The sequence below is a fragment of the Sinohyriopsis cumingii genome, chromosome 2 (assembly GCF_028554795.1).
Source record: "Sinohyriopsis cumingii isolate HCF-2022 chromosome 2, ASM2855479v2, whole genome shotgun sequence".
NCBI lineage: Eukaryota > Metazoa > Mollusca > Bivalvia > Unionida > Unionidae > Sinohyriopsis > Sinohyriopsis cumingii.
In genome coordinates, this window is record NC_142962.1 from 58,665,789 (window position 1) to 58,691,818 (window position 26,030).

General features: G+C 37.5%; 7 non-coding genes across 7 annotated transcripts; all 7 read left to right on the forward strand.

The window, feature by feature from the left end:
• The first annotated feature begins 856 nt into the window (after nt 1-856).
• Nucleotides 857-928, forward strand: Trnar-ccu (transfer RNA arginine (anticodon CCU)). Its single transcript has one exon. It is a non-coding gene; the product is annotated as a tRNA-Arg (tRNA).
• Nucleotides 929-6,434: 5,506 nt separating this feature from the next.
• On the forward strand, nt 6,435-6,507 carry Trnar-ucu (transfer RNA arginine (anticodon UCU)). Its single transcript has one exon. It is a non-coding gene; the product is annotated as a tRNA-Arg (tRNA).
• Nucleotides 6,508-7,386: 879 nt separating this feature from the next.
• Nucleotides 7,387-7,459, forward strand: Trnar-ccu (transfer RNA arginine (anticodon CCU)). The gene has a single exon. It is a non-coding gene; the product is annotated as a tRNA-Arg (tRNA).
• A 5,507-nt stretch (nt 7,460-12,966) lies between these two features.
• Trnar-ucu (transfer RNA arginine (anticodon UCU)) lies at nt 12,967-13,039 on the forward strand. The gene has a single exon. It is a non-coding gene; the product is annotated as a tRNA-Arg (tRNA).
• An 879-nt stretch (nt 13,040-13,918) lies between these two features.
• Nucleotides 13,919-13,991, forward strand: Trnar-ccu (transfer RNA arginine (anticodon CCU)). Its single transcript has one exon. It is a non-coding gene; the product is annotated as a tRNA-Arg (tRNA).
• A 5,507-nt stretch (nt 13,992-19,498) lies between these two features.
• On the forward strand, nt 19,499-19,571 carry Trnar-ucu (transfer RNA arginine (anticodon UCU)). The gene has a single exon. It is a non-coding gene; the product is annotated as a tRNA-Arg (tRNA).
• An 879-nt stretch (nt 19,572-20,450) lies between these two features.
• On the forward strand, nt 20,451-20,523 carry Trnar-ccu (transfer RNA arginine (anticodon CCU)). The gene has a single exon. It is a non-coding gene; the product is annotated as a tRNA-Arg (tRNA).
• The last annotated feature ends 5,507 nt before the right edge of the window (nt 20,524-26,030 follow it).

A 26,030-nucleotide genomic window follows, 5' to 3' on the forward strand; every position in this document is an offset into this window, starting at 1 on the left:
TATTCTAAAGCTTCCTTCAGTGCCAGTTCTGATTACTTCTTAATTGAGATTCTTACCTGTAAATTGGATGAGAGTGGCAGCCACATTCAAGGTACATTCTTGTAGAAAAAAGGTTTCTATATTTTTTCTTTTAAATGTTAAAAAAGGAGACAGAGGAAGATACAGAAATAACTTAATTTGGTTTTATTTGAACGGACGATTTTAGGCTATAAAGAGCAAACTGAGAAATGTCAAAATCAAATAGGGATTTCCAACCGAGTCATACCAGAGACTTATAAAAATGTAGTCCGAGTTTCCTCTGACACTTGCCGTTCCATTTGTTTGATATTTGGACATTTATGCTGGGGTGTAGGGCCAGAGTCTATTCCGAATCTAAAAGTTGGAATGTGCAGACAGCATTAGGTGTTGGCATTGGGTAGCCGTTTACTAGCCGGCCCAGGAAACTTGTACGACCTTTCATCAAAATATATCTGGTACCTTAGGTTAATCTGACTTGTAAATAGCGGAATAAATAAATGAGAACGTTTCGGCCTCAGTTACATCTATTGAAAAGGACCATCTTATAACTACCATTTCTTAGATTTTCTTCTTAATTAAAGTTGATGGCTCTTCATTAAAATTATATCGTTCTAGTATCATCGTTGCTCTTGAATACGAAGTAAAATATGAAAATATTTGAGGACCTTATAGATTCTCTTTCCAATGTATATATAAAAACCCAGTAAATTTGCAACGAGCGTATTTCGTGTACACAGTTGTTTATTATATTGTTAAACATTGACATTTCATCGTAGAATGAATTTTTGCCCGATGATAAGACACAGACAGATCAAAATATGTTTTCAAAGCCTTCAACGCCTCCGTGGCCTAATGGATAAGGCACCGGCCTCCTAAGCCGGGATTGCGGGTTCGAGTCCCGCCGGAGGTGGGAATATATTTTGGTGCAGGTGTATTTTTAAAGCTTGCTTCAGTGATAGTTCTGATCATTTTCTCCATTAAGATTCATACCTGTAAATTGGAATAGAGCGGCAACCACAGTCAAGGGACATGCTTGTGGAAAATATGTTTCTAAAATTATATTATCCGTACGTAAGATAATCATCGAAATTGTCAATGTTAAAAAAAAAAAAAAAACAACAGAGAAAAGATATACCAACACTTAATTTGGTTTTATTTCAACGAACGATTTTTGAGCTTTAAAGAGCAAACTAAGAAATAGCCAAATCAAATAGGGATTGTTCACTTGTCCAAAGTCGATGCTAGTACTGGTAATTCGGCATGATCATCAATTTATATTATGCATGCAAACCATACATTTGCAAGCCAAACATTGACGTTTCTGTTTTTGCCACTGGAATCACAGGCTTATTTACAATAAGGTAGCTTTCGAACAACTGTAGTTATATAGGCCACTTGGGCCTCAAAAGCGTTTTTATAGAAATAGTACCCCGAAATGTATGACCTCAAACGGCAAATTAACATGGGTGACGTCACGGAACTGATATGTAAAGCAATTAATAAAAAATCAGCACAAAACATGTTTCTCAAAACGTATGAGAGCATTGTTTTTGTAAAAATATTGGGTATGAACGGCCTGTCAAATTTAAAATTCTGCAGGGCTTTTATTGTGGAAAAGGAATCCGGAAAGATGATATAATTTGTTTTTATTTATTGGTTTCAATATAGCTCAAAACTTCGTACCGCTGCAGTGGCCTAGTGATTAGAGCGGCCGCCTCAGATGCGGGAGGTCGCGGTTTCGATCTGAGTCATTCCAGAGACTTATTAAAATGTTGTTCGAGTTTCCTCTGACCCGTGCCACCCCAATTTTTTGATATTTGGACGTTTATGTTGGGGTGTAGGGTCAGAGTCCATTCCTCCATTCCCTGCCTAAAAGTTGGAATTCGCAGACAGCATTTGGTGTTGTCATGGTGTAGCGGCTTACTAGCCAGCCCAGACTTGAACGATCTTTCATCAAAATATACCTGCCTGAAATCGATAGGAATATGATTTATGTTCTCATAAATTGCGATCATAGCATTCGTTATGTTTTTAATCCGCTGACAGACGTGACTACACAACTCTTGCACCCTACATGTCAATGATATCAAAGGTCATACAGTCAAGTGATAACAACAATACACCAATTGTAGTGTTGCTGTAGGAAAACAAATCGAACATATAAATGAAAGTCACGTAATATTTATAAAAAAAATGAAAGAAAAAAGCATAAACATCTCAAAATATTTATTTTGAAAACAACGACCGAAAATCTGTAAATGTTTCAGCAATTTGAAGAAAATCAGATTCTTTACGCAGAGAGCACATGTCACTGTGGTTGTCATGTGACACCAACAAACACATCGCTAACACGTGATCGGCACTTCTTGAGAATGTTAATCTCGTCCCTGCTGCGATACCGACAGGTGTCTGGCTGTTGTTCTCAGAATAAATGTATTGAGAATTAAGTGTGCATTATATTTATTTACACACATTAATTGACTTCTACATAATATGTCCAAGTTCTATGTATAACAACTTCGAAAATTTGCTTATTGTCGAAATCACGTGACTATATGACCGCTGATGTCATTAACATGTAGGTTGCGAGATTTGCATAGTCATATGACTCGGAATGCAAATGGCAGATCCAGGTCAAATTTCAGCAACAACGTACTTTCGTCACGTCTGTCAGCGGATTAAAGACATGACGAATGCTATGTTCACGAGTTTTGAGAAAATTAATCATATTCCTATCGATTTCATGCAGGTATATCTCGACGAAAGGTCGTTCAAGTTTGCTGCTCCGGCTAGTAAGCGGCTACCACATGCCGACCCCAAATTATGTAGGCGAATTCCAACTTTTCGATAGAGAATGGACTCAGACCCTACACCCCAACATAAATGTCCAAATATCAAAAATGGCGTGACAAGGGTCAGAGGAAACTAATAAAAATAGTACTAGCAGCTGCCTCGGATGTCGCTCAGCATTAAGAGGTTATTGTCAGGAATAGTATTCCTGGCGTCAGGATAATGTGACTGGGTGGGACATCATGCTATGTGCATGCGGCATGATGCCCCAGTACTAGACATCACTATAAGCTGTCACACTACCGATATCGTAACGGTATGACTGAGAAATTATTAAAGCTACGTTAAAATTCCAAATCACACCCACCCACACACTCAAAGCTTCGTGTATGACTGTAGATTCTACACTAATAAGTGTGGCTTTATCCGGTAAGCGGCTATTGATGATGACATTGCTTGTCACTGCAGCTACAACTTTTGTTTACGTCTTTCTAACTGTCTGAATATATGGACATATGGGTACAATGATAGGCTCTGAATTCGATGAATTTACTCTGAAAAGGATATGAATTGTTGAAGACTTTATGAATTCTCACAAGTCAAAAAAAAAAAAAAATTTGAATGTTTTGATAATCTCGGTGCTGATTTGGGAAATAAGAGTTAACAATATTTTTCAATGTTGCATTTTGCTGTTTGAAAGAGAAGACGAATCTGTTCGTAAAAAGATGGAACAAAATTTGATTTCGGAACGTAGAAATTTGATATATGGAACTAAATGCTACATATGCGGGTATATCTGGATTGGAAGATAGTTTGGTAGCATACTGAAGGATCAGTTTCATTCGTCTGAGATATAGTGATAGCTCATTTGCCTGATAATAGAGGAATTCGGAAAAGGAAGTTTTAAGTGTATATAGCCAGAGTCAAAGTCCCTGACTGTGTATCGGACCAAGGATTTGAACGTGGGATAAATAACCTGATCCGTACACACACGATCCATAGTCAAGTTTGGTTTTTACTAATGACCTTCTGTAGCTGGAGCAAGGCCTTCCTATCAGCTCCCGAGAATGTGAGTTGGCTAAGGTCGTTTTGACATTTGTTCCTGAGATATCTAATATGTAGACAAGATTTATTTTAGGTCGAATATAAGGCCAATAAATATGTTCTCCACCACAGCAGGAACAAGACAATCTTCAAGATAAAGCTTTGGATCATAAGGAATGCGATGTTATCGGCCGAAATGCCTTCGGTTAGATTTTGATGTCGAACATTTCAACTCCATTTTACTTCCTTCCATTTCTGAACTCAGTTTATGTTCATCTGTGGTTGACGTTCAATCGTATGCATTTTCTTTGGTTTATAGCAGATCAAAAGGTCTTCAACATACAATGAGCAGTCAGGTCCTGGATTAGGGCATTTCACTGATCTGGTAATTCTAATGCTGATAAGGGTAACTGTGAATGCTGCCCTGAGGTATATCAATCTCATGAGGTTAACTTTGAAGAAAGGGTTCTATCAACCTTAACTCTGAAGTCTCATTTACAAAATTGGAATGAAGTTAGGCCTAGACTGAACAGGTTATTCATTATGCCGTACTTCTATATGATGTCAAAAAATTTCACCAAGTCGAAAAAGCGGGAAGTATATGTTCTTTCTTTATGAAAATATCTCTAATTAATACATTTGTCATGTCTGACAAGTTGGTCAATTGTGCTTCTTTGATTTCTGATTCCACGCCGAACCTCTGGTACTATGCCATTTAATATAAGGTGCTAGTTTAGTTGGTTATTTAGCATCTATTGAATGGTTTTGCAAATAAATACAGCTTCTTAATGATACCGGACGATTGATCCGTGAATAATTCCTAGATTTAACAAGGGTGTAATCAGGCGGACAAATAGTTCTAAAATATCAGCACATATTTGGGGGTGGGGGGTGTCTGACTTATGGGACTAGAAATATTTAATGACTTTCAAAACACTGTCCCTCTAGCTTCAAGTAGGCCATTATATAGAATATTTGGTGGAAACGAATGAATAACGAATATACTTGACTGAGTGGGTGAAATCCTCAGTGATTTCACTAGTGGCGACTAGTGTAGTTTTGCAGCCGCGAGAGGAAATATATCCGTCATTCAGTCGGAAGAAGCAAATTTTCGTTTTAGTTAATGTCCAAACATATAGGCAGCTTTTGGATTGATTGACCCACGAGAAGTTGAAATCAGTACATCCTAGGTATAAACGAAAACGATCTTCACTCAATCTGACAGTTGGGACATGCATGTGTGAACCATGAGTAAGAAATTGGTTTCTCGGAAATTGTGCAGACTTGTCTGCCTCTAAACGTTCTGATTTGGCATGTGTCTAGGAAGAAGCTGGTGACAATTAAGTTGACTTAAAGTTGGGAGGAGAGGTGTCATGAAGATCATGAAAGAAATTTGATCAAGTATACAGAGCAGAGGGATACATGCAAGAGAATGGAAGTCTTGGTTGTTGCGAGTAGAGGTGGGTAGGGCAGGGTTTTGTAATGAATCAGACTGTAAGATGCTGAGCGCTCTGAGGATAACAGGAACAAACTGTCAAGTGTAGATTCAAACATTTGGCAAAACGTCTGATTATGGATGAAGCGTTAGGCCGAAATGCTGGCTGCCTACTTCCAAACAGGTAGTGACTGACCAACACTGTTTTTGTACTATCAGAATGGTGTTCAGGATAAGTGGAGAAAATCAAAGTGATAGATGGTCCCTGCTGAAGATGTTGGTGCTATTGCAGGAGATGTACTCTAGTATGTACGTACGTACGTATGTATGTATGTATGCATGAGTACATGTATGGATGGATGGATGTGTTTGGAAAATCATGAAAGCTGTAGAAATTGTGAAAGAGATTTTAATTTGAGAAATTCATTTCGATAATAAGACCCCTCCCCACCTAATGAAAAAACGAATGTCTGATTATCTGTCCGTATATAGCAGTGCTTACAAGAAGAGTAACAACTCCTCGGTAAATATTGATACCCGAGGTTAGTTTGACTTCTAAATAGCTGAATATAAAAATGAGAAAGTTTCGGCCTCAGTTACATTTATTGAAAAGGACCATGTTATATCTACCAATTCTTAGATTTCTTCTTCTAATTAAAGTTCAAGGCTCTTCAATAAAATTAGATCGTTCTAATAATATCATCGTTCCTCTTGAATACGAAATAAAATATGGAAATATATGAGGACCTTATAGATTCTCTTTCCAATGTATATATGAAAAGCCAGCAAAACCCAATTTACTTATTTATTTATATATTTTCGTGAAAGGGGTTGAAATGGCATCTTTGACAATGTTGCTGAGGCTGTTAATTGTTATTTATCGTTGTTATTGTTTTCGTCTTCGAGAATAATAATAATAATAATAATTGTAGTGACAATAGCAACGACTTCAGCAACAGGAATAACAAGGTAAATAACACTAAATTTGCATAGGGCGTATTGCGTGTGCACAGTTATTTATGTTATTGCTTAAGATTAACATTTCATCATAGAATGAATATTTGTCAGATGATAAATGACAGACAGATCAAATTATCTTTAAGCAACCATCACAGACAGATCAAAATGCGTTTAAACAGCCATCAGTGTCTCCGTGGCCTAATGGATAAGGCACCGGCCTTCTAAGCCGGGGATTGCGGGTTCGAGTCCCGCCGGAGGTGGGAATGTATTTTGGTGTAGGTGTATTCTAAAGCTTCCTTCAGTGCCAGTTCTGATTACTTCTTAATTGAGATTCTTACCTGTAAATTGGATGAGAGTGGCAGCCACATTCAAGGTACATTCTTGTAGAAAAAAGGTTTCTATATTTTTCTTTTAAATGTTAAAAAAGGAGACAGAGGAAGATACAGAAATAACTTAATTTGGTTTTATTTGAACGGACGATTTTAGGCTATAAAGAGCAAACTGAGAAATGTCAAAATCAAATAGGGATTTCCAACCGAGTCATACCAGAGACTTATAAAAATGTAGTCCGAGTTTCCTCTGACACTTGCCGTTCCATTTGTTTGATATTTGGACATTTATGCTGGGGTGTAGGGCCAGAGTCTATTCCGAATCTAAAAGTTGGAATGTGCAGACAGCATTAGGTGTTGGCATTGGGTAGCCGTTTACTAGCCGGCCCAGGAAACTTGTACGACCTTTCATCAAAATATATCTGGTACCTTAGGTTAATCTGACTTGTAAATAGCGGAATAAATAAATGAGAACGTTTCGGCCTCAGTTACATCTATTGAAAAGGACCATCTTATAACTACCATTTCTTAGATTTCTTCTTCTAATTAAAGTTGATGGCTCTTCATTAAAATTATATCGTTCTAGTATCATCGTTGCTCTTGAATACGAAGTAAAATATGAAAATATTTGAGGACCTTATAGATTCTCTTTCCAATGTATATATAAAAAACCCAGTAAATTTGCAACGAGCGTATTTCGTGTACACAGTTGTTTATTATATTGTTAAACATTGACATTTCATCGTAGAATGAATTTTTGCCCGATGATAAGACACAGACAGATCAAAATATGTTTTCAAAGCCTTCAACGCCTCCGTGGCCTAATGGATAAGGCACCGGCCTCCTAAGCCGGGGATTGCGGGTTCGAGTCCCGCCGGAGGTGGGAATATATTTTGGTGCAGGTGTATTTTTAAAGCTTGCTTCAGTGATAGTTCTGATCATTTTCTCCATTAAGATTCATACCTGTAAATTGGAATAGAGCGGCAACCACAGTCAAGGGACATGCTTGTGGAAAATATGTTTCTAAAATTATATTATCCGTACGTAAGATAATCATCGAAATTGTCAATGTTAAAAAAAAAAAAAAACAACAGAGAAAGATATACCAACAACTTAATTTGGTTTTATTTCAACGAACGATTTTTGAGCTTTAAAGAGCAAACTAAGAAATAGCCAAATCAAATAGGGATTGTTCACTTGTCCAAAGTCGATGCTAGTACTGGTAATTCGGCATGATCATCAATTTATATTATGCATGCAAACCATACATTTGCAAGCCAAACATTGACGTTTCTGTTTTTGCCACTGGAATCACAGGCTTATTTACAATAAGGTAGCTTTCGAACAACTGTAGTTATATAGGCCACTTGGGCCTCAAAAGCGTTTTTATAGAAATAGTACCCCGAAATGTATGACCTCAAACGGCAAATTAACATGGGTGACGTCACGGAACTGATATGTAAAGCAATTAATAAAAAATCAGCACAAAACATGTTTCTCAAAACGTATGAGAGCATTGTTTTTGTAAAAATATTGGGTATGAACGGCCTGTCAAATTTAAAATTCTGCAGGGCTTTTATTGTGGAAAAGGAATCCGGAAAGATGATATAATTTGTTTTTATTTATTGGTTTCAATATAGCTCAAAACTTCGTACCGCTGCAGTGGCCTAGTGATTAGAGCGGCCGCCTCAGATGCGGGAGGTCGCTGTTTCGATCTGAGTCATTCCAGAGACTTATTAAAATGTTGTTCGAGTTTCCTCTGACCCGTGCCACCCCAATTTTTTGATATTTGGACGTTTATGTTGGGGTGTAGGGTCAGAGTCCATTCCTCCATTCCCTGCCTAAAAGTTGGAATTCGCAGACAGCATTTGGTGTTGTCATGGTGTAGCGGCTTACTAGCCAGCCCAGACTTGAACGATCTTTCATCAAAATATACCTGCCTGAAATCGATAGGAATATGATTTATGTTCTCATAAATTGCGATCATAGCATTCGTTATGTTTTTAATCCGCTGACAGACGTGACTACACAACTCTTGCACCCTACATGTCAATGATATCAAAGGTCATACAGTCAAGTGATAACAACAATACACCAATTGTAGTGTTGCTGTAGGAAAACAAATCGAACATATAAATGAAAGTCACGTAATATTTATAAAAAAAATGAAAGAAAAAAGCATAAACATCTCAAAATATTTATTTTGAAAACAACGACCGAAAATCTGTAAATGTTTCAGCAATTTGAAGAAAATCAGATTCTTTACGCAGAGAGCACATGTCACTGTGGTTGTCATGTGACACCAACAAACACATCGCTAACACGTGATCGGCACTTCTTGAGAATGTTAATCTCGTCCCTGCTGCGATACCGACAGGTGTCTGGCTGTTGTTCTCAGAATAAATGTATTGAGAATTAAGTGTGCATTATATTTATTTACACACATTAATTGACTTCTACATAATATGTCCAAGTTCTATGTATAACAACTTCGAAAATTTGCTTATTGTCGAAATCACGTGACTATATGACCGCTGATGTCATTAACATGTAGGTTGCGAGATTTGCATAGTCATATGACTCGGAATGCAAATGGCAGATCCAGGTCAAATTTCAGCAACAACGTACTTTCGTCACGTCTGTCAGCGGATTAAAGACATGACGAATGCTATGTTCACGAGTTTTGAGAAAATTAATCATATTCCTATCGATTTCATGCAGGTATATCTCGACGAAAGGTCGTTCAAGTTTGCTGCTCCGGCTAGTAAGCGGCTACCACATGCCGACCCCAAATTATGTAGGCGAATTCCAACTTTTCGATAGAGAATGGACTCAGACCCTACACCCCAACATAAATGTCCAAATATCAAAAATGGCGTGACAAGGGTCAGAGGAAACTAATAAAAATAGTACTAGCAGCTGCCTCGGATGTCGCTCAGCATTAAGAGGTTATTGTCAGGAATAGTATTCCTGGCGTCAGGATAATGTGACTGGGTGGGACATCATGCTATGTGCATGCGGCATGATGCCCCAGTACTAGACATCACTATAAGCTGTCACACTACCGATATCGTAACGGTATGACTGAGAAATTATTAAAGCTACGTTAAAATTCCAAATCACACCCACCCACACACTCAAAGCTTCGTGTATGACTGTAGATTCTACAGTAATAAGTGTGGCTTTATCCGGTAAGCGGCTATTGATGATGACATTGCTTGTCACTGGCAGCTACAACTTTTGTTTACGTCTTTCTAACTGTCTGAATATATGGACATATGGGTACAATGATAGGCTCTGAATTCGATGAATTTACTCTGAAAAGGATATGAATTGTTGAAGACTTTATGAATTCTCACAAGTCAAAAAAAAAAAAAAATTTGAATGTTTTGATAATCTCGGTGCTGATTTGGGAAATTAAGAGTTAACAATATTTTTCAATGTTGCATTTTGCTGTTTGAAAGAGAAGACGAATCTGTTCGTAAAAAGATGGAACAAAATTTGATTTCGGAACGTAGAAATTTGATATATGGAACTAAATGCTACATATGCGGGTATATCTGGATTGGAAGATAGTTTGGTAGCATACTGAAGGATCAGTTTCATTCGTCTGAGATATAGTGATAGCTCATTTGCCTGATAATAGAGGAATTCGGAAAAGGAAGTTTTAAGTGTATATAGCCAGAGTCAAAGTCCCTGACTGTGTATCGGACCAAGGATTTGAACGTGGGATAAATAACCTGATCCGTACACACACGATCCATAGTCAAGTTTGGTTTTTACTAATGACCTTCTGTAGCTGGAGCAAGGCCTTCCTATCAGCTCCCGAGAATGTGAGTTGGCTAAGGTCGTTTTGACATTTGTTCCTGAGATATCTAATATGTAGACAAGATTTATTTTAGGTCGAATATAAGGCCAATAAATATGTTCTCCACCACAGCAGGAACAAGACAATCTTCAAGATAAAGCTTTGGATCATAAGGAATGCGATGTTATCGGCCGAAATGCCTTCGGTTAGATTTTGATGTCGAACATTTCAACTCCATTTTACTTCCTTCCATTTCTGAACTCAGTTTATGTTCATCTGTGGTTGACGTTCAATCGTATGCATTTTCTTTGGTTTATAGCAGATCAAAAGGTCTTCAACATACAATGAGCAGTCAGGTCCTGGATTAGGGCATTTCACTGATCTGGTAATTCTAATGCTGATAAGGGTAACTGTGAATGCTGCCCTGAGGTATATCAATCTCATGAGGTTAACTTTGAAGAAAGGGTTCTATCAACCTTAACTCTGAAGTCTCATTTACAAAATTGGAATGAAGTTAGGCCTAGACTGAACAGGTTATTCATTATGCCGTACTTCTATATGATGTCAAAAAATTTCACCAAGTCGAAAAAGCGGGAAGTATATGTTCTTTCTTTATGAAAATATCTCTAATTAATACATTTGTCATGTCTGACAAGTTGGTCAATTGTGCTTCTTTGATTTCTGATTCCACGCCGAACCTCTGGTACTATGCCATTTAATATAAGGTGCTAGTTTAGTTGGTTATTTAGCATCTATTGAATGGTTTTGCAAATAAATACAGCTTCTTAATGATACCGGACGATTGATCCGTGAATAATTCCTAGATTTAACAAGGGTGTAATCAGGCGGACAAATAGTTCTAAAATATCAGCACATATTTGGGGGTGGGGGGTGTCTGACTTATGGGACTAGAAATATTTAATGACTTTCAAAACACTGTCCCTCTAGCTTCAAGTAGGCCATTATATAGAATATTTGGTGGAAACGAATGAATAACGAATATACTTGACTGAGTGGGTGAAATCCTCAGTGATTTCACTAGTGGCGACTAGTGTAGTTTTGCAGCCGCGAGAGGAAATATATCCGTCATTCAGTCGGAAGAAGCAAATTTTCGTTTTAGTTAATGTCCAAACATATAGGCAGCTTTTGGATTGATTGACCCACGAGAAGTTGAAATCAGTACATCCTAGGTATAAACGAAAACGATCTTCACTCAATCTGACAGTTGGGACATGCATGTGTGAACCATGAGTAAGAAATTGGTTTCTCGGAAATTGTGCAGACTTGTCTGCCTCTAAACGTTCTGATTTGGCATGTGTCTAGGAAGAAGCTGGTGACAATTAAGTTGACTTAAAGTTGGGAGGAGAGGTGTCATGAAGATCATGAAAGAAATTTGATCAAGTATACAGAGCAGAGGGATACATGCAAGAGAATGGAAGTCTTGGTTGTTGCGAGTAGAGGTGGGTAGGGCAGGGTTTTGTAATGAATCAGACTGTAAGATGCTGAGCGCTCTGAGGATAACAGGAACAAACTGTCAAGTGTAGATTCAAACATTTGGCAAAACGTCTGATTATGGATGAAGCGTTAGGCCGAAATGCTGGCTGCCTACTTCCAAACAGGTAGTGACTGACCAACACTGTTTTTGTACTATCAGAATGGTGTTCAGGATAAGTGGAGAAAATCAAAGTGATAGATGGTCCCTGCTGAAGATGTTGGTGCTATTGCAGGAGATGTACTCTAGTATGTACGTACGTACGTATGTATGTATGTATGCATGAGTACATGTATGGATGGATGGATGTGTTTGGAAAATCATGAAAGCTGTAGAAATTGTGAAAGAGATTTTAATTTGAGAAATTCATTTCGATAATAAGACCCCTCCCCACCTAATGAAAAAACGAATGTCTGATTATCTGTCCGTATATAGCAGTGCTTACAAGAAGAGTAACAACTCCTCGGTAAATATTGATACCCGAGGTTAGTTTGACTTCTAAATAGCTGAATATAAAAATGAGAAAGTTTCGGCCTCAGTTACATTTATTGAAAAGGACCATGTTATATCTACCAATTCTTAGATTTCTTCTTCTAATTAAAGTTCAAGGCTCTTCAATAAAATTAGATCGTTCTAATAATATCATCGTTCCTCTTGAATACGAAATAAAATATGGAAATATATGAGGACCTTATAGATTCTCTTTCCAATGTATATATGAAAAGCCAGCAAAACCCAATTTACTTATTTATTTATATATTTTCGTGAAAGGGGTTGAAATGGCATCTTTGACAATGTTGCTGAGGCTGTTAATTGTTATTTATCGTTGTTATTGTTTTCGTCTTCGAGAATAATAATAATAATAATAATTGTAGTGACAATAGCAACGACTTCAGCAACAGGAATAACAAGGTAAATAACACTAAATTTGCATAGGGCGTATTGCGTGTGCACAGTTATTTATGTTATTGCTTAAGATTAACATTTCATCATAGAATGAATATTTGTCAGATGATAAATGACAGACAGATCAAATTATCTTTAAGCAACCATCACAGACAGATCAAAATGCGTTTAAACAGCCATCAGTGTCTCCGTGGCCTAATGGATAAGGCACCGGCCTTCTAAGCCGGGGATTGCGGGTTCGAGTCCCGCCGGAGGTGGGAATGTATTTTGGTGTAGGTGTATTCTAAAGCTTCCTTCAGTGCCAGTTCTGATTACTTCTTAATTGAGATTCTTACCTGTAAATTGGATGAGAGTGGCAGCCACATTCAAGGTACATTCTTGTAGAAAAAAGGTTTCTATATTTTTCTTTTAAATGTTAAAAAAGGAGACAGAGGAAGATACAGAAATAACTTAATTTGGTTTTATTTGAACGGACGATTTTAGGCTATAAAGAGCAAACTGAGAAATGTCAAAATCAAATAGGGATTTCCAACCGAGTCATACCAGAGACTTATAAAAATGTAGTCCGAGTTTCCTCTGACACTTGCCGTTCCATTTGTTTGATATTTGGACATTTATGCTGGGGTGTAGGGCCAGAGTCTATTCCGAATCTAAAAGTTGGAATGTGCAGACAGCATTAGGTGTTGGCATTGGGTAGCCGTTTACTAGCCGGCCCAGGAAACTTGTACGACCTTTCATCAAAATATATCTGGTACCTTAGGTTAATCTGACTTGTAAATAGCGGAATAAATAAATGAGAACGTTTCGGCCTCAGTTACATCTATTGAAAAGGACCATCTTATAACTACCATTTCTTAGATTTCTTCTTCTAATTAAAGTTGATGGCTCTTCATTAAAATTATATCGTTCTAGTATCATCGTTGCTCTTGAATACGAAGTAAAATATGAAAATATTTGAGGACCTTATAGATTCTCTTTCCAATGTATATATAAAAAACCCAGTAAATTTGCAACGAGCGTATTTCGTGTACACAGTTGTTTATTATATTGTTAAACATTGACATTTCATCGTAGAATGAATTTTTGCCCGATGATAAGACACAGACAGATCAAAATATGTTTTCAAAGCCTTCAACGCCTCCGTGGCCTAATGGATAAGGCACCGGCCTCCTAAGCCGGGGATTGCGGGTTCGAGTCCCGCCGGAGGTGGGAATATATTTTGGTGCAGGTGTATTTTTAAAGCTTGCTTCAGTGATAGTTCTGATCATTTTCTCCATTAAGATTCATACCTGTAAATTGGAATAGAGCGGCAACCACAGTCAAGGGACATGCTTGTGGAAAATATGTTTCTAAAATTATATTATCCGTACGTAAGATAATCATCGAAATTGTCAATGTTAAAAAAAAAAAAAAACAACAGAGAAAGATATACCAACAACTTAATTTGGTTTTATTTCAACGAACGATTTTTGAGCTTTAAAGAGCAAACTAAGAAATAGCCAAATCAAATAGGGATTGTTCACTTGTCCAAAGTCGATGCTAGTACTGGTAATTCGGCATGATCATCAATTTATATTATGCATGCAAACCATACATTTGCAAGCCAAACATTGACGTTTCTGTTTTTGCCACTGGAATCACAGGCTTATTTACAATAAGGTAGCTTTCGAACAACTGTAGTTATATAGGCCACTTGGGCCTCAAAAGCGTTTTTATAGAAATAGTACCCCGAAATGTATGACCTCAAACGGCAAATTAACATGGGTGACGTCACGGAACTGATATGTAAAGCAATTAATAAAAAATCAGCACAAAACATGTTTCTCAAAACGTATGAGAGCATTGTTTTTGTAAAAATATTGGGTATGAACGGCCTGTCAAATTTAAAATTCTGCAGGGCTTTTATTGTGGAAAAGGAATCCGGAAAGATGATATAATTTGTTTTTATTTATTGGTTTCAATATAGCTCAAAACTTCGTACCGCTGCAGTGGCCTAGTGATTAGAGCGGCCGCCTCAGATGCGGGAGGTCGCTGTTTCGATCTGAGTCATTCCAGAGACTTATTAAAATGTTGTTCGAGTTTCCTCTGACCCGTGCCACCCCAATTTTTTGATATTTGGACGTTTATGTTGGGGTGTAGGGTCAGAGTCCATTCCTCCATTCCCTGCCTAAAAGTTGGAATTCGCAGACAGCATTTGGTGTTGTCATGGTGTAGCGGCTTACTAGCCAGCCCAGACTTGAACGATCTTTCATCAAAATATACCTGCCTGAAATCGATAGGAATATGATTTATGTTCTCATAAATTGCGATCATAGCATTCGTTATGTTTTTAATCCGCTGACAGACGTGACTACACAACTCTTGCACCCTACATGTCAATGATATCAAAGGTCATACAGTCAAGTGATAACAACAATACACCAATTGTAGTGTTGCTGTAGGAAAACAAATCGAACATATAAATGAAAGTCACGTAATATTTATAAAAAAAATGAAAGAAAAAAGCATAAACATCTCAAAATATTTATTTTGAAAACAACGACCGAAAATCTGTAAATGTTTCAGCAATTTGAAGAAAATCAGATTCTTTACGCAGAGAGCACATGTCACTGTGGTTGTCATGTGACACCAACAAACACATCGCTAACACGTGATCGGCACTTCTTGAGAATGTTAATCTCGTCCCTGCTGCGATACCGACAGGTGTCTGGCTGTTGTTCTCAGAATAAATGTATTGAGAATTAAGTGTGCATTATATTTATTTACACACATTAATTGACTTCTACATAATATGTCCAAGTTCTATGTATAACAACTTCGAAAATTTGCTTATTGTCGAAATCACGTGACTATATGACCGCTGATGTCATTAACATGTAGGTTGCGAGATTTGCATAGTCATATGACTCGGAATGCAAATGGCAGATCCAGGTCAAATTTCAGCAACAACGTACTTTCGTCACGTCTGTCAGCGGATTAAAGACATGACGAATGCTATGTTCACGAGTTTTGAGAAAATTAATCATATTCCTATCGATTTCATGCAGGTATATCTCGACGAAAGGTCGTTCAAGTTTGCTGCTCCGGCTAGTAAGCGGCTACCACATGCCGACCCCAAATTATGTAGGCGAATTCCAACTTTTCGATAGAGAATGGACTCAGACCCTACACCCCAACATAAATGTCCAAATATCAAAAATGGCGTGACAAGGGTCAGAGGAAACTAATAAAAATAGTACTAGCAGCTGCCTCGGATGTCGCTCAGCATTAAGAGGTTATTGTCAGGAATAGTATTCCTGGCGTCAGGATAATGTGACTGGGTGGGACATCATGCTATGTGCATGCGGCATGATGCCCCAGTACTAGACATCACTATAAGCTGTCACACTACCGATATCGTAACGGTATGACTGAGAAATTATTAAAGCTACGTTAAAATTCCAAATCACACCCACCCACACACTCAAAGCTTCGTGTATGACTGTAGATTCTACACTAATAAGTGTGGCTTTATCCGGTAAGCGGCTATTGATGATGACATTGCTTGTCACTGGCAGCTACAACTTTTGTTTACGTCTTTCTAACTGTCTGAATATATGGACATATGGGTACAATGATAGGCTCTGAATTCGATGAATTTACTCTGAAAAGGATATGAATTGTTGAAGACTTTATGAATTCTCACAAGTCAAAAAAAAAAAAAAATTTGAATGTTTTGATAATCTCGGTGCTGATTTGGGAAATTAAGAGTTAACAATATTTTTCAATGTTGCATTTTGCTGTTTGAAAGAGAAGACGAATCTGTTCGTAAAAAGATGGAACAAAATTTGATTTCGGAACGTAGAAATTTGATATATGGAACTAAATGCTACATATGCGGGTATATCTGGATTGGAAGATAGTTTGGTAGCATACTGAAGGATCAGTTTCATTCGTCTGAGATATAGTGATAGCTCATTTGCCTGATAATAGAGGAATTCGGAAAAGGAAGTTTTAAGTGTATATAGCCAGAGTCAAAGTCCCTGACTGTGTATCGGACCAAGGATTTGAACGTGGGATAAATAACCTGATCCGTACACACACGATCCATAGTCAAGTTTGGTTTTTACTAATGACCTTCTGTAGCTGGAGCAAGGCCTTCCTATCAGCTCCCGAGAATGTGAGTTGGCTAAGGTCGTTTTGACATTTGTTCCTGAGATATCTAATATGTAGACAAGATTTATTTTAGGTCGAATATAAGGCCAATAAATATGTTCTCCACCACAGCAGGAACAAGACAATCTTCAAGATAAAGCTTTGGATCATAAGGAATGCGATGTTATCGGCCGAAATGCCTTCGGTTAGATTTTGATGTCGAACATTTCAACTCCATTTTACTTCCTTCCATTTCTGAACTCAGTTTATGTTCATCTGTGGTTGACGTTCAATCGTATGCATTTTCTTTGGTTTATAGCAGATCAAAAGGTCTTCAACATACAATGAGCAGTCAGGTCCTGGATTAGGGCATTTCACTGATCTGGTAATTCTAATGCTGATAAGGGTAACTGTCAATGCTGCCCTGAGGTATATCAATCTCATGAGGTTAACTTTGAAGAAAGGGTTCTATCAACCTTAACTCTGAAGTCTCATTTACAAAATTGGAATGAAGTTAGGCCTAGACTGAACAGGTTATTCATTATGCCGTACTTCTATATGATGTCAAAAAATTTCACCAAGTCGAAAAAGCGGGAAGTATATGTTCTTTCTTTATGAAAATATCTCTAATTAATACATTTGTCATGTCTGACAAGTTGGTCAATTGTGCTTCTTTGATTTCTGATTCCACGCCGAACCTCTGGTACTATGCCATTTAATATAAGGTGCTAGTTTAGTTGGTTATTTAGCATCTATTGAATGGTTTTGCAAATAAATACAGCTTCTTAATGATACCGGACGATTGATCCGTGAATAATTCCTAGATTTAACAAGGGTGTAATCAGGCGGACAAATAGTTCTAAAATATCAGCACATATTTGGGGGTGGGGGGTGTCTGACTTATGGGACTAGAAATATTTAATGACTTTCAAAACACTGTCCCTCTAGCTTCAAGTAGGCCATTATATAGAATATTTGGTGGAAACGAATGAATAACGAATATACTTGACTGAGTGGGTGAAATCCTCAGTGATTTCACTAGTGGCGACTAGTGTAGTTTTGCAGCCGCGAGAGGAAATATATCCGTCATTCAGTCGGAAGAAGCAAATTTTCGTTTTAGTTAATGTCCAAACATATAGGCAGCTTTTGGATTGATTGACCCACGAGAAGTTGAAATCAGTACATCTTAGGTATAAACGAAAACGATCTTCACTCAATCTGACAGTTGGGACATGCATGTGTGAACCATGAGTAAGAAATTGGTTTCTCGGAAATTGTGCAGACTTGTCTGCCTCTAAACGTTCTGATTTGGCATGTGTCTAGGAAGAAGCTGGTGACAATTAAGTTGACTTAAAGTTGGGAGGAGAGGTGTCATGAAGATCATGAAAGAAATTTGATCAAGTATACAGAGCAGAGGGATACATGCAAGAGAATGGAAGTCTTGGTTGTTGCGAGTAGAGGTGGGTAGGGCAGGGTTTTGTAATGAATCAGACTGTAAGATGCTGAGCGCTCTGAGGATAACAGGAACAAACTGTCAAGTGTAGATTCAAACATTTGGCAAAACGTCTGATTATGGATGAAGCGTTAGGCCGAAATGCTGGCTGCCTACTTCCAAACAGGTAGTGACTGACCAACACTGTTTTTGTACTATCAGAATGGTGTTCAGGATAAGTGGAGAAAATCAAAGTGATAGATGGTCCCTGCTGAAGATGTTGGTGCTATTGCAGGAGATGTACTCTAGTATGTACGTACGTACGTATGTATGTATGTATGCATGAGTACATGTATGGATGGATGGATGTGTTTGGAAAATCATGAAAGCTGTAGAAATTGTGAAAGAGATTTTAATTTGAGAAATTCATTTCGATAATAAGACCCCTCCCCACCTAATGAAAAAACGAATGTCTGATTATCTGTCCGTATATAGCAGTGCTTACAAGAAGAGTAACAACTCCTCGGTAAATATTGATACCCGAGGTTAGTTTGACTTCTAAATAGCTGAATATAAAAATGAGAAAGTTTCGGCCTCAGTTACATTTATTGAAAAGGACCATGTTATATCTACCAATTCTTAGATTTCTTCTTCTAATTAAAGTTCAAGGCTCTTCAATAAAATTAGATCGTTCTAATAATATCATCGTTCCTCTTGAATACGAAATAAAATATGGAAATATATGAGGACCTTATAGATTCTCTTTCCAATGTATATATGAAAAGCCAGCAAAACCCAATTTACTTATTTATTTATATATTTTCGTGAAAGGGGTTGAAATGGCATCTTTGACAATGTTGCTGAGGCTGTTAATTGTTATTTATCGTTGTTATTGTTTTCGTCTTCGAGAATAATAATAATAATAATAATTGTAGTGACAATAGCAACGACTTCAGCAACAGGAATAACAAGGTAAATAACACTAAATTTGCATAGGGCGTATTGCGTGTGCACAGTTATTTATGTTATTGCTTAAGATTAACATTTCATCATAGAATGAATATTTGTCAGATGATAAATGACAGACAGATCAAATTATCTTTAAGCAACCATCACAGACAGATCAAAATGCGTTTAAACAGCCATCAGTGTCTCCGTGGCCTAATGGATAAGGCACCGGCCTTCTAAGCCGGGGATTGCGGGTTCGAGTCCCGCCGGAGGTGGGAATGTATTTTGGTGTAGGTGTATTCTAAAGCTTCCTTCAGTGCCAGTTCTGATTACTTCTTAATTGAGATTCTTACCTGTAAATTGGATGAGAGTGGCAGCCACATTCAAGGTACATTCTTGTAGAAAAAAGGTTTCTATATTTTTCTTTTAAATGTTAAAAAAGGAGACAGAGGAAGATACAGAAATAACTTAATTTGGTTTTATTTGAACGGACGATTTTAGGCTATAAAGAGCAAACTGAGAAATGTCAAAATCAAATAGGGATTTCCAACCGAGTCATACCAGAGACTTATAAAAATGTAGTCCGAGTTTCCTCTGACACTTGCCGTTCCATTTGTTTGATATTTGGACATTTATGCTGGGGTGTAGGGCCAGAGTCTATTCCGAATCTAAAAGTTGGAATGTGCAGACAGCATTAGGTGTTGGCATTGGGTAGCCGTTTACTAGCCGGCCCAGGAAACTTGTACGACCTTTCATCAAAATATATCTGGTACCTTAGGTTAATCTGACTTGTAAATAGCGGAATAAATAAATGAGAACGTTTCGGCCTCAGTTACATCTATTGAAAAGGACCATCTTATAACTACCATTTCTTAGATTTCTTCTTCTAATTAAAGTTGATGGCTCTTCATTAAAATTATATCGTTCTAGTATCATCGTTGCTCTTGAATACGAAGTAAAATATGAAAATATTTGAGGACCTTATAGATTCTCTTTCCAATGTATATATAAAAAACCCAGTAAATTTGCAACGAGCGTATTTCGTGTACACAGTTGTTTATTATATTGTTAAACATTGACATTTCATCGTAGAATGAATTTTTGCCCGATGATAAGACACAGACAGATCAAAATATGTTTTCAAAGCCTTCAACGCCTCCGTGGCCTAATGGATAAGGCACCGGCCTCCTAAGCCGGGGATTGCGGGTTCGAGTCCCGCCGGAGGTGGGAATATATTTTGGTGCAGGTGTATTTTTAAAGCTTGCTTCAGTGATAGTTCTGATCATTTTCTCCATTAAGATTCATACCTGTAAATTGGAATAGAGCGGCAACCACAGTCAAGGGACATGCTTGTGGAAAATATGTTTCTAAAATTATATTATCCGTACGTAAGATAATCATCGAAATTGTCAATGTTAAAAAAAAAAAAAAAACAACAGAGAAAGATATACCAACAACTTAATTTGGTTTTATTTCAACGAACGATTTTTGAGCTTTAAAGAGCAAACTAAGAAATAGCCAAATCAAATAGGGATTGTTCACTTGTCCAAAGTCGATGCTAGTACTGGTAATTCGGCATGATCATCAATTTATATTATGCATGCAAACCATACATTTGCAAGCCAAACATTGACGTTTCTGTTTTTGCCACTGGAATCACAGGCTTATTTACAATAAGGTAGCTTTCGAACAACTGTAGTTATATAGGCCACTTGGGCCTCAAAAGCGTTTTTATAGAAATAGTACCCCGAAATGTATGACCTCAAACGGCAAATTAACATGGGTGACGTCACGGAACTGATATGTAAAGCAATTAATAAAAAATCAGCACAAAACATGTTTCTCAAAACGTATGAGAGCATTGTTTTTGTAAAAATATTGGGTATGAACGGCCTGTCAAATTTAAAATTCTGCAGGGCTTTTATTGTGGAAAAGGAATCCGGAAAGATGATATAATTTGTTTTTATTTATTGGTTTCAATATAGCTCAAAACTTCGTACCGCTGCAGTGGCCTAGTGATTAGAGCGGCCGCCTCAGATGCGGGAGGTCGCGGTTTCGATCTGAGTCATTCCAGAGACTTATTAAAATGTTGTTCGAGTTTCCTCTGACCCGTGCCACCCCAATTTTTTGATATTTGGACGTTTATGTTGGGGTGTAGGGTCAGAGTCCATTCCTCCATTCCCTGCCTAAAAGTTGGAATTCGCAGACAGCATTTGGTGTTGTCATGGTGTAGCGGCTTACTAGCCAGCCCAGACTTGAACGATCTTTCATCAAAATATACCTGCCTGAAATCGATAGGAATATGATTTATGTTCTCATAAATTGCGATCATAGCATTCGTTATGTTTTTAATCCGCTGACAGACGTGACTACACAACTCTTGCACCCTACATGTCAATGATATCAAAGGTCATACAGTCAAGTGATAACAACAATACACCAATTGTAGTGTTGCTGTAGGAAAACAAATCGAACATATAAATGAAAGTCACGTAATATTTATAAAAAAAATGAAAGAAAAAAGCATAAACATCTCAAAATATTTATTTTGAAAACAACGACCGAAAATCTGTAAATGTTTCAGCAATTTGAAGAAAATCAGATTCTTTACGCAGAGAGCACATGTCACTGTGGTTGTCATGTGACACCAACAAACACATCGCTAACACGTGATCGGCACTTCTTGAGAATGTTAATCTCGTCCCTGCTGCGATACCGACAGGTGTCTGGCTGTTGTTCTCAGAATAAATGTATTGAGAATTAAGTGTGCATTATATTTATTTACACACATTAATTGACTTCTACATAATATGTCCAAGTTCTATGTATAACAACTTCGAAAATTTGCTTATTGTCGAAATCACGTGACTATATGACCGCTGATGTCATTAACATGTAGGTTGCGAGATTTGCATAGTCATATGACTCGGAATGCAAATGGCAGATCCAGGTCAAATTTCAGCAACAACGTACTTTCGTCACGTCTGTCAGCGGATTAAAGACATGACGAATGCTATGTTCACGAGTTTTGAGAAAATTAATCATATTCCTATCGATTTCATGCAGGTATATCTCGACGAAAGGTCGTTCAAGTTTGCTGCTCCGGCTAGTAAGCGGCTACCACATGCCGACCCCAAATTATGTAGGCGAATTCCAACTTTTCGATAGAGAATGGACTCAGACCCTACACCCCAACATAAATGTCCAAATATCAAAAATGGCGTGACAAGGGTCAGAGGAAACTAATAAAAATAGTACTAGCAGCTGCCTCGGATGTCGCTCAGCATTAAGAGGTTATTGTCAGGAATAGTATTCCTGGCGTCAGGATAATGTGACTGGGTGGGACATCATGCTATGTGCATGCGGCATGATGCCCCAGTACTAGACATCACTATAAGCTGTCACACTACCGATATCGTAACGGTATGACTGAGAAATTATTAAAGCTACGTTAAAATTCCAAATCACACCCACCCACACACTCAAAGCTTCGTGTATGACTGTAGATTCTACACTAATAAGTGTGGCTTTATCCGGTAAGCGGCTATTGATGATGACATTGCTTGTCACTGGCAGCTACAACTTTTGTTTACGTCTTTCTAACTGTCTGAATATATGGACATATGGGTACAATGATAGGCTCTGAATTCGATGAATTTACTCTGAAAAGGATATGAATTGTTGAAGACTTTATGAATTCTCACAAGTCAAAAAAAAAAAAAATTTGAATGTTTTGATAATCTCGGTGCTGATTTGGGAAATTAAGAGTTAACAATATTTTTCAATGTTGCATTTTGCTGTTTGAAAGAGAAGACGAATCTGTTCGTAAAAAGATGGAACAAAATTTGATTTCGGAACGTAGAAATTTGATATATGGAACTAAATGCTACATATGCGGGTATATCTGGATTGGAAGATAGTTTGGTAGCATACTGAAGGATCAGTTTCATTCGTCTGAGATATAGTGATAGCTCATTTGCCTGATAATAGAGGAATTCGGAAAAGGAAGTTTTAAGTGTATATAGCCAGAGTCAAAGTCCCTGACTGTGTATCGGACCAAGGATTTGAACGTGGGATAAATAACCTGATCCGTACACACACGATCCATAGTCAAGTTTGGTTTTTACTAATGACCTTCTGTAGCTGGAGCAAGGCCTTCCTATCAGCTCCCGAGAATGTGAGTTGGCTAAGGTCGTTTTGACATTTGTTCCTGAGATATCTAATATGTAGACAAGATTTATTTTAGGTCGAATATAAGGCCAATAAATATGTTCTCCACCACAGCAGGAACAAGACAATCTTCAAGATAAAGCTTTGGATCATAAGGAATGCGATGTTATCGGCCGAAATGCCTTCGGTTAGATTTTGATGTCGAACATTTCAACTCCATTTTACTTCCTTCCATTTCTGAACTCAGTTTATGTTCATCTGTGGTTGACGTTCAATCGTATGCATTTTCTTTGGTTTATAGCAGATCAAAAGGTCTTCAACATACAATGAGCAGTCAGGTCCTGGATTAGGGCATTTCACTGATCTGGTAATTCTAATGCTGATAAGGGTAACTGTGAATGCTGCCCTGAGGTATATCAATCTCATGAGGTTAACTTTGAAGAAAGGGTTCTATCAACCTTAACTCTGAAGTCTCATTTACAAAATTGGAATGAAGTTAGGCCTAGACTGAACAGGTTATTCATTATGCCGTACTTCTATATGATGTCAAAAAATTTCACCAAGTCGAAAAAGCGGGAAGTATATGTTCTTTCTTTATGAAAATATCTCTAATTAATACATTTGTCATGTCTGACAAGTTGGTCAATTGTGCTTCTTTGATTTCTGATTCCACGCCGAACCTCTGGTACTATGCCATTTAATATAAGGTGCTAGTTTAGTTGGTTATTTAGCATCTATTGAATGGTTTTGCAAATAAATACAGCTTCTTAATGATACCGGACGATTGATCCGTGAATAATTCCTAGATTTAACAAGGGTGTAATCAGGCGGACAAATAGTTCTAAAATATCAGCACATATTTGGGGGTGGGGGGTGTCTGACTTATGGGACTAGAAATATTTAATGACTTTCAAAACACTGTCCCTCTAGCTTCAAGTAGGCCATTATATAGAATATTTGGTGGAAACGAATGAATAACGAATATACTTGACTGAGTGGGTGAAATCCTCAGTGATTTCACTAGTGGCGACTAGTGTAGTTTTGCAGCCGCGAGAGGAAATATATCCGTCATTCAGTCGGAAGAAGCAAATTTTCGTTTTAGTTAATGTCCAAACATATAGGCAGCTTTTGGATTGATTGACCCACGAGAAGTTGAAATCAGTACATCCTAGGTATAAACGAAAACGATCTTCACTCAATCTGACAGTTGGGACATGCATGTGTGAACCATGAGTAAGAAATTGGTTTCTCGGAAATTGTGCAGACTTGTCTGCCTCTAAACGTTCTGATTTGGCATGTGTCTAGGAAGAAGCTGGTGACAATTAAGTTGACTTAAAGTTGGGAGGAGAGGTGTCATGAAGATCATGAAAGAAATTTGATCAAGTATACAGAGCAGAGGGATACATGCAAGAGAATGGAAGTCTTGGTTGTTGCGAGTAGAGGTGGGTAGGGCAGGGTTTTGTAATGAATCAGACTGTAAGATGCTGAGCGCTCTGAGGATAACAGGAACAAACTGTCAAGTGTAGATTCAAACATTTGGCAAAACGTCTGATTATGGATGAAGCGTTAGGCCGAAATGCTGGCTGCCTACTTCCAAACAGGTAGTGACTGACCAACACTGTTTTTGTACTATCAGAATGGTGTTCAGGATAAGTGGAGAAAATCAAAGTGATAGATGGTCCCTGCTGAAGATGTTGGTGCTATTGCAGGAGATGTACTCTAGTATGTACGTACGTACGTATGTATGTATGTATGCATGAGTACATGTATGGATGGATGGATGTGTTTGGAAAATCATGAAAGCTGTAGAAATTGTGAAAGAGATTTTAATTTGAGAAATTCATTTCGATAATAAGACCCCTCCCCACCTAATGAAAAAACGAATGTCTGATTATCTGTCCGTATATAGCAGTGCTTACAAGAAGAGTAACAACTCCTCGGTAAATATTGATACCCGAGGTTAGTTTGACTTCTAAATAGCTGAATATAAAAATGAGAAAGTTTCGGCCTCAGTTACATTTATTGAAAAGGACCATGTTATATCTACCAATTCTTAGATTTCTTCTTCTAATTAAAGTTCAAGGCTTTTCAATAAAATTAGATCGTTCTAATAATATCATCGTTCCTCTTGAATACGAAATAAAATATGGAAATATATGAGGACCTTATAGATTCTCTTTCCAATGTATATATAAAAAGCCAGCAAAACCCAGTTTACTTATTTATTTATATATTTTCGTGAAAGGGGTAGAAATGGCATCTTTGACAATGTTGCTGAGGCTGTTAATTGTTATTTATCGTTGTTATTGTTTTCGTCTTCGAGAATAATAATAATAATAATAATTGTAGTGACAATAGCAACGACTTCAGCAACAGGAATAACAAGGTAAATAACACTAAATTTGCATAGGGCGTATTGCGTGTGCACAGTTATTTATGTTATTGCTTAAGATTAACATTTCATCATAGAATGAATATTTGTCAGATGATAAATGACAGACAGATCAAATTATCTTTAAGCAACCATCACAGACAGATCAAAATGCGTTTAAACAGCCATCAGT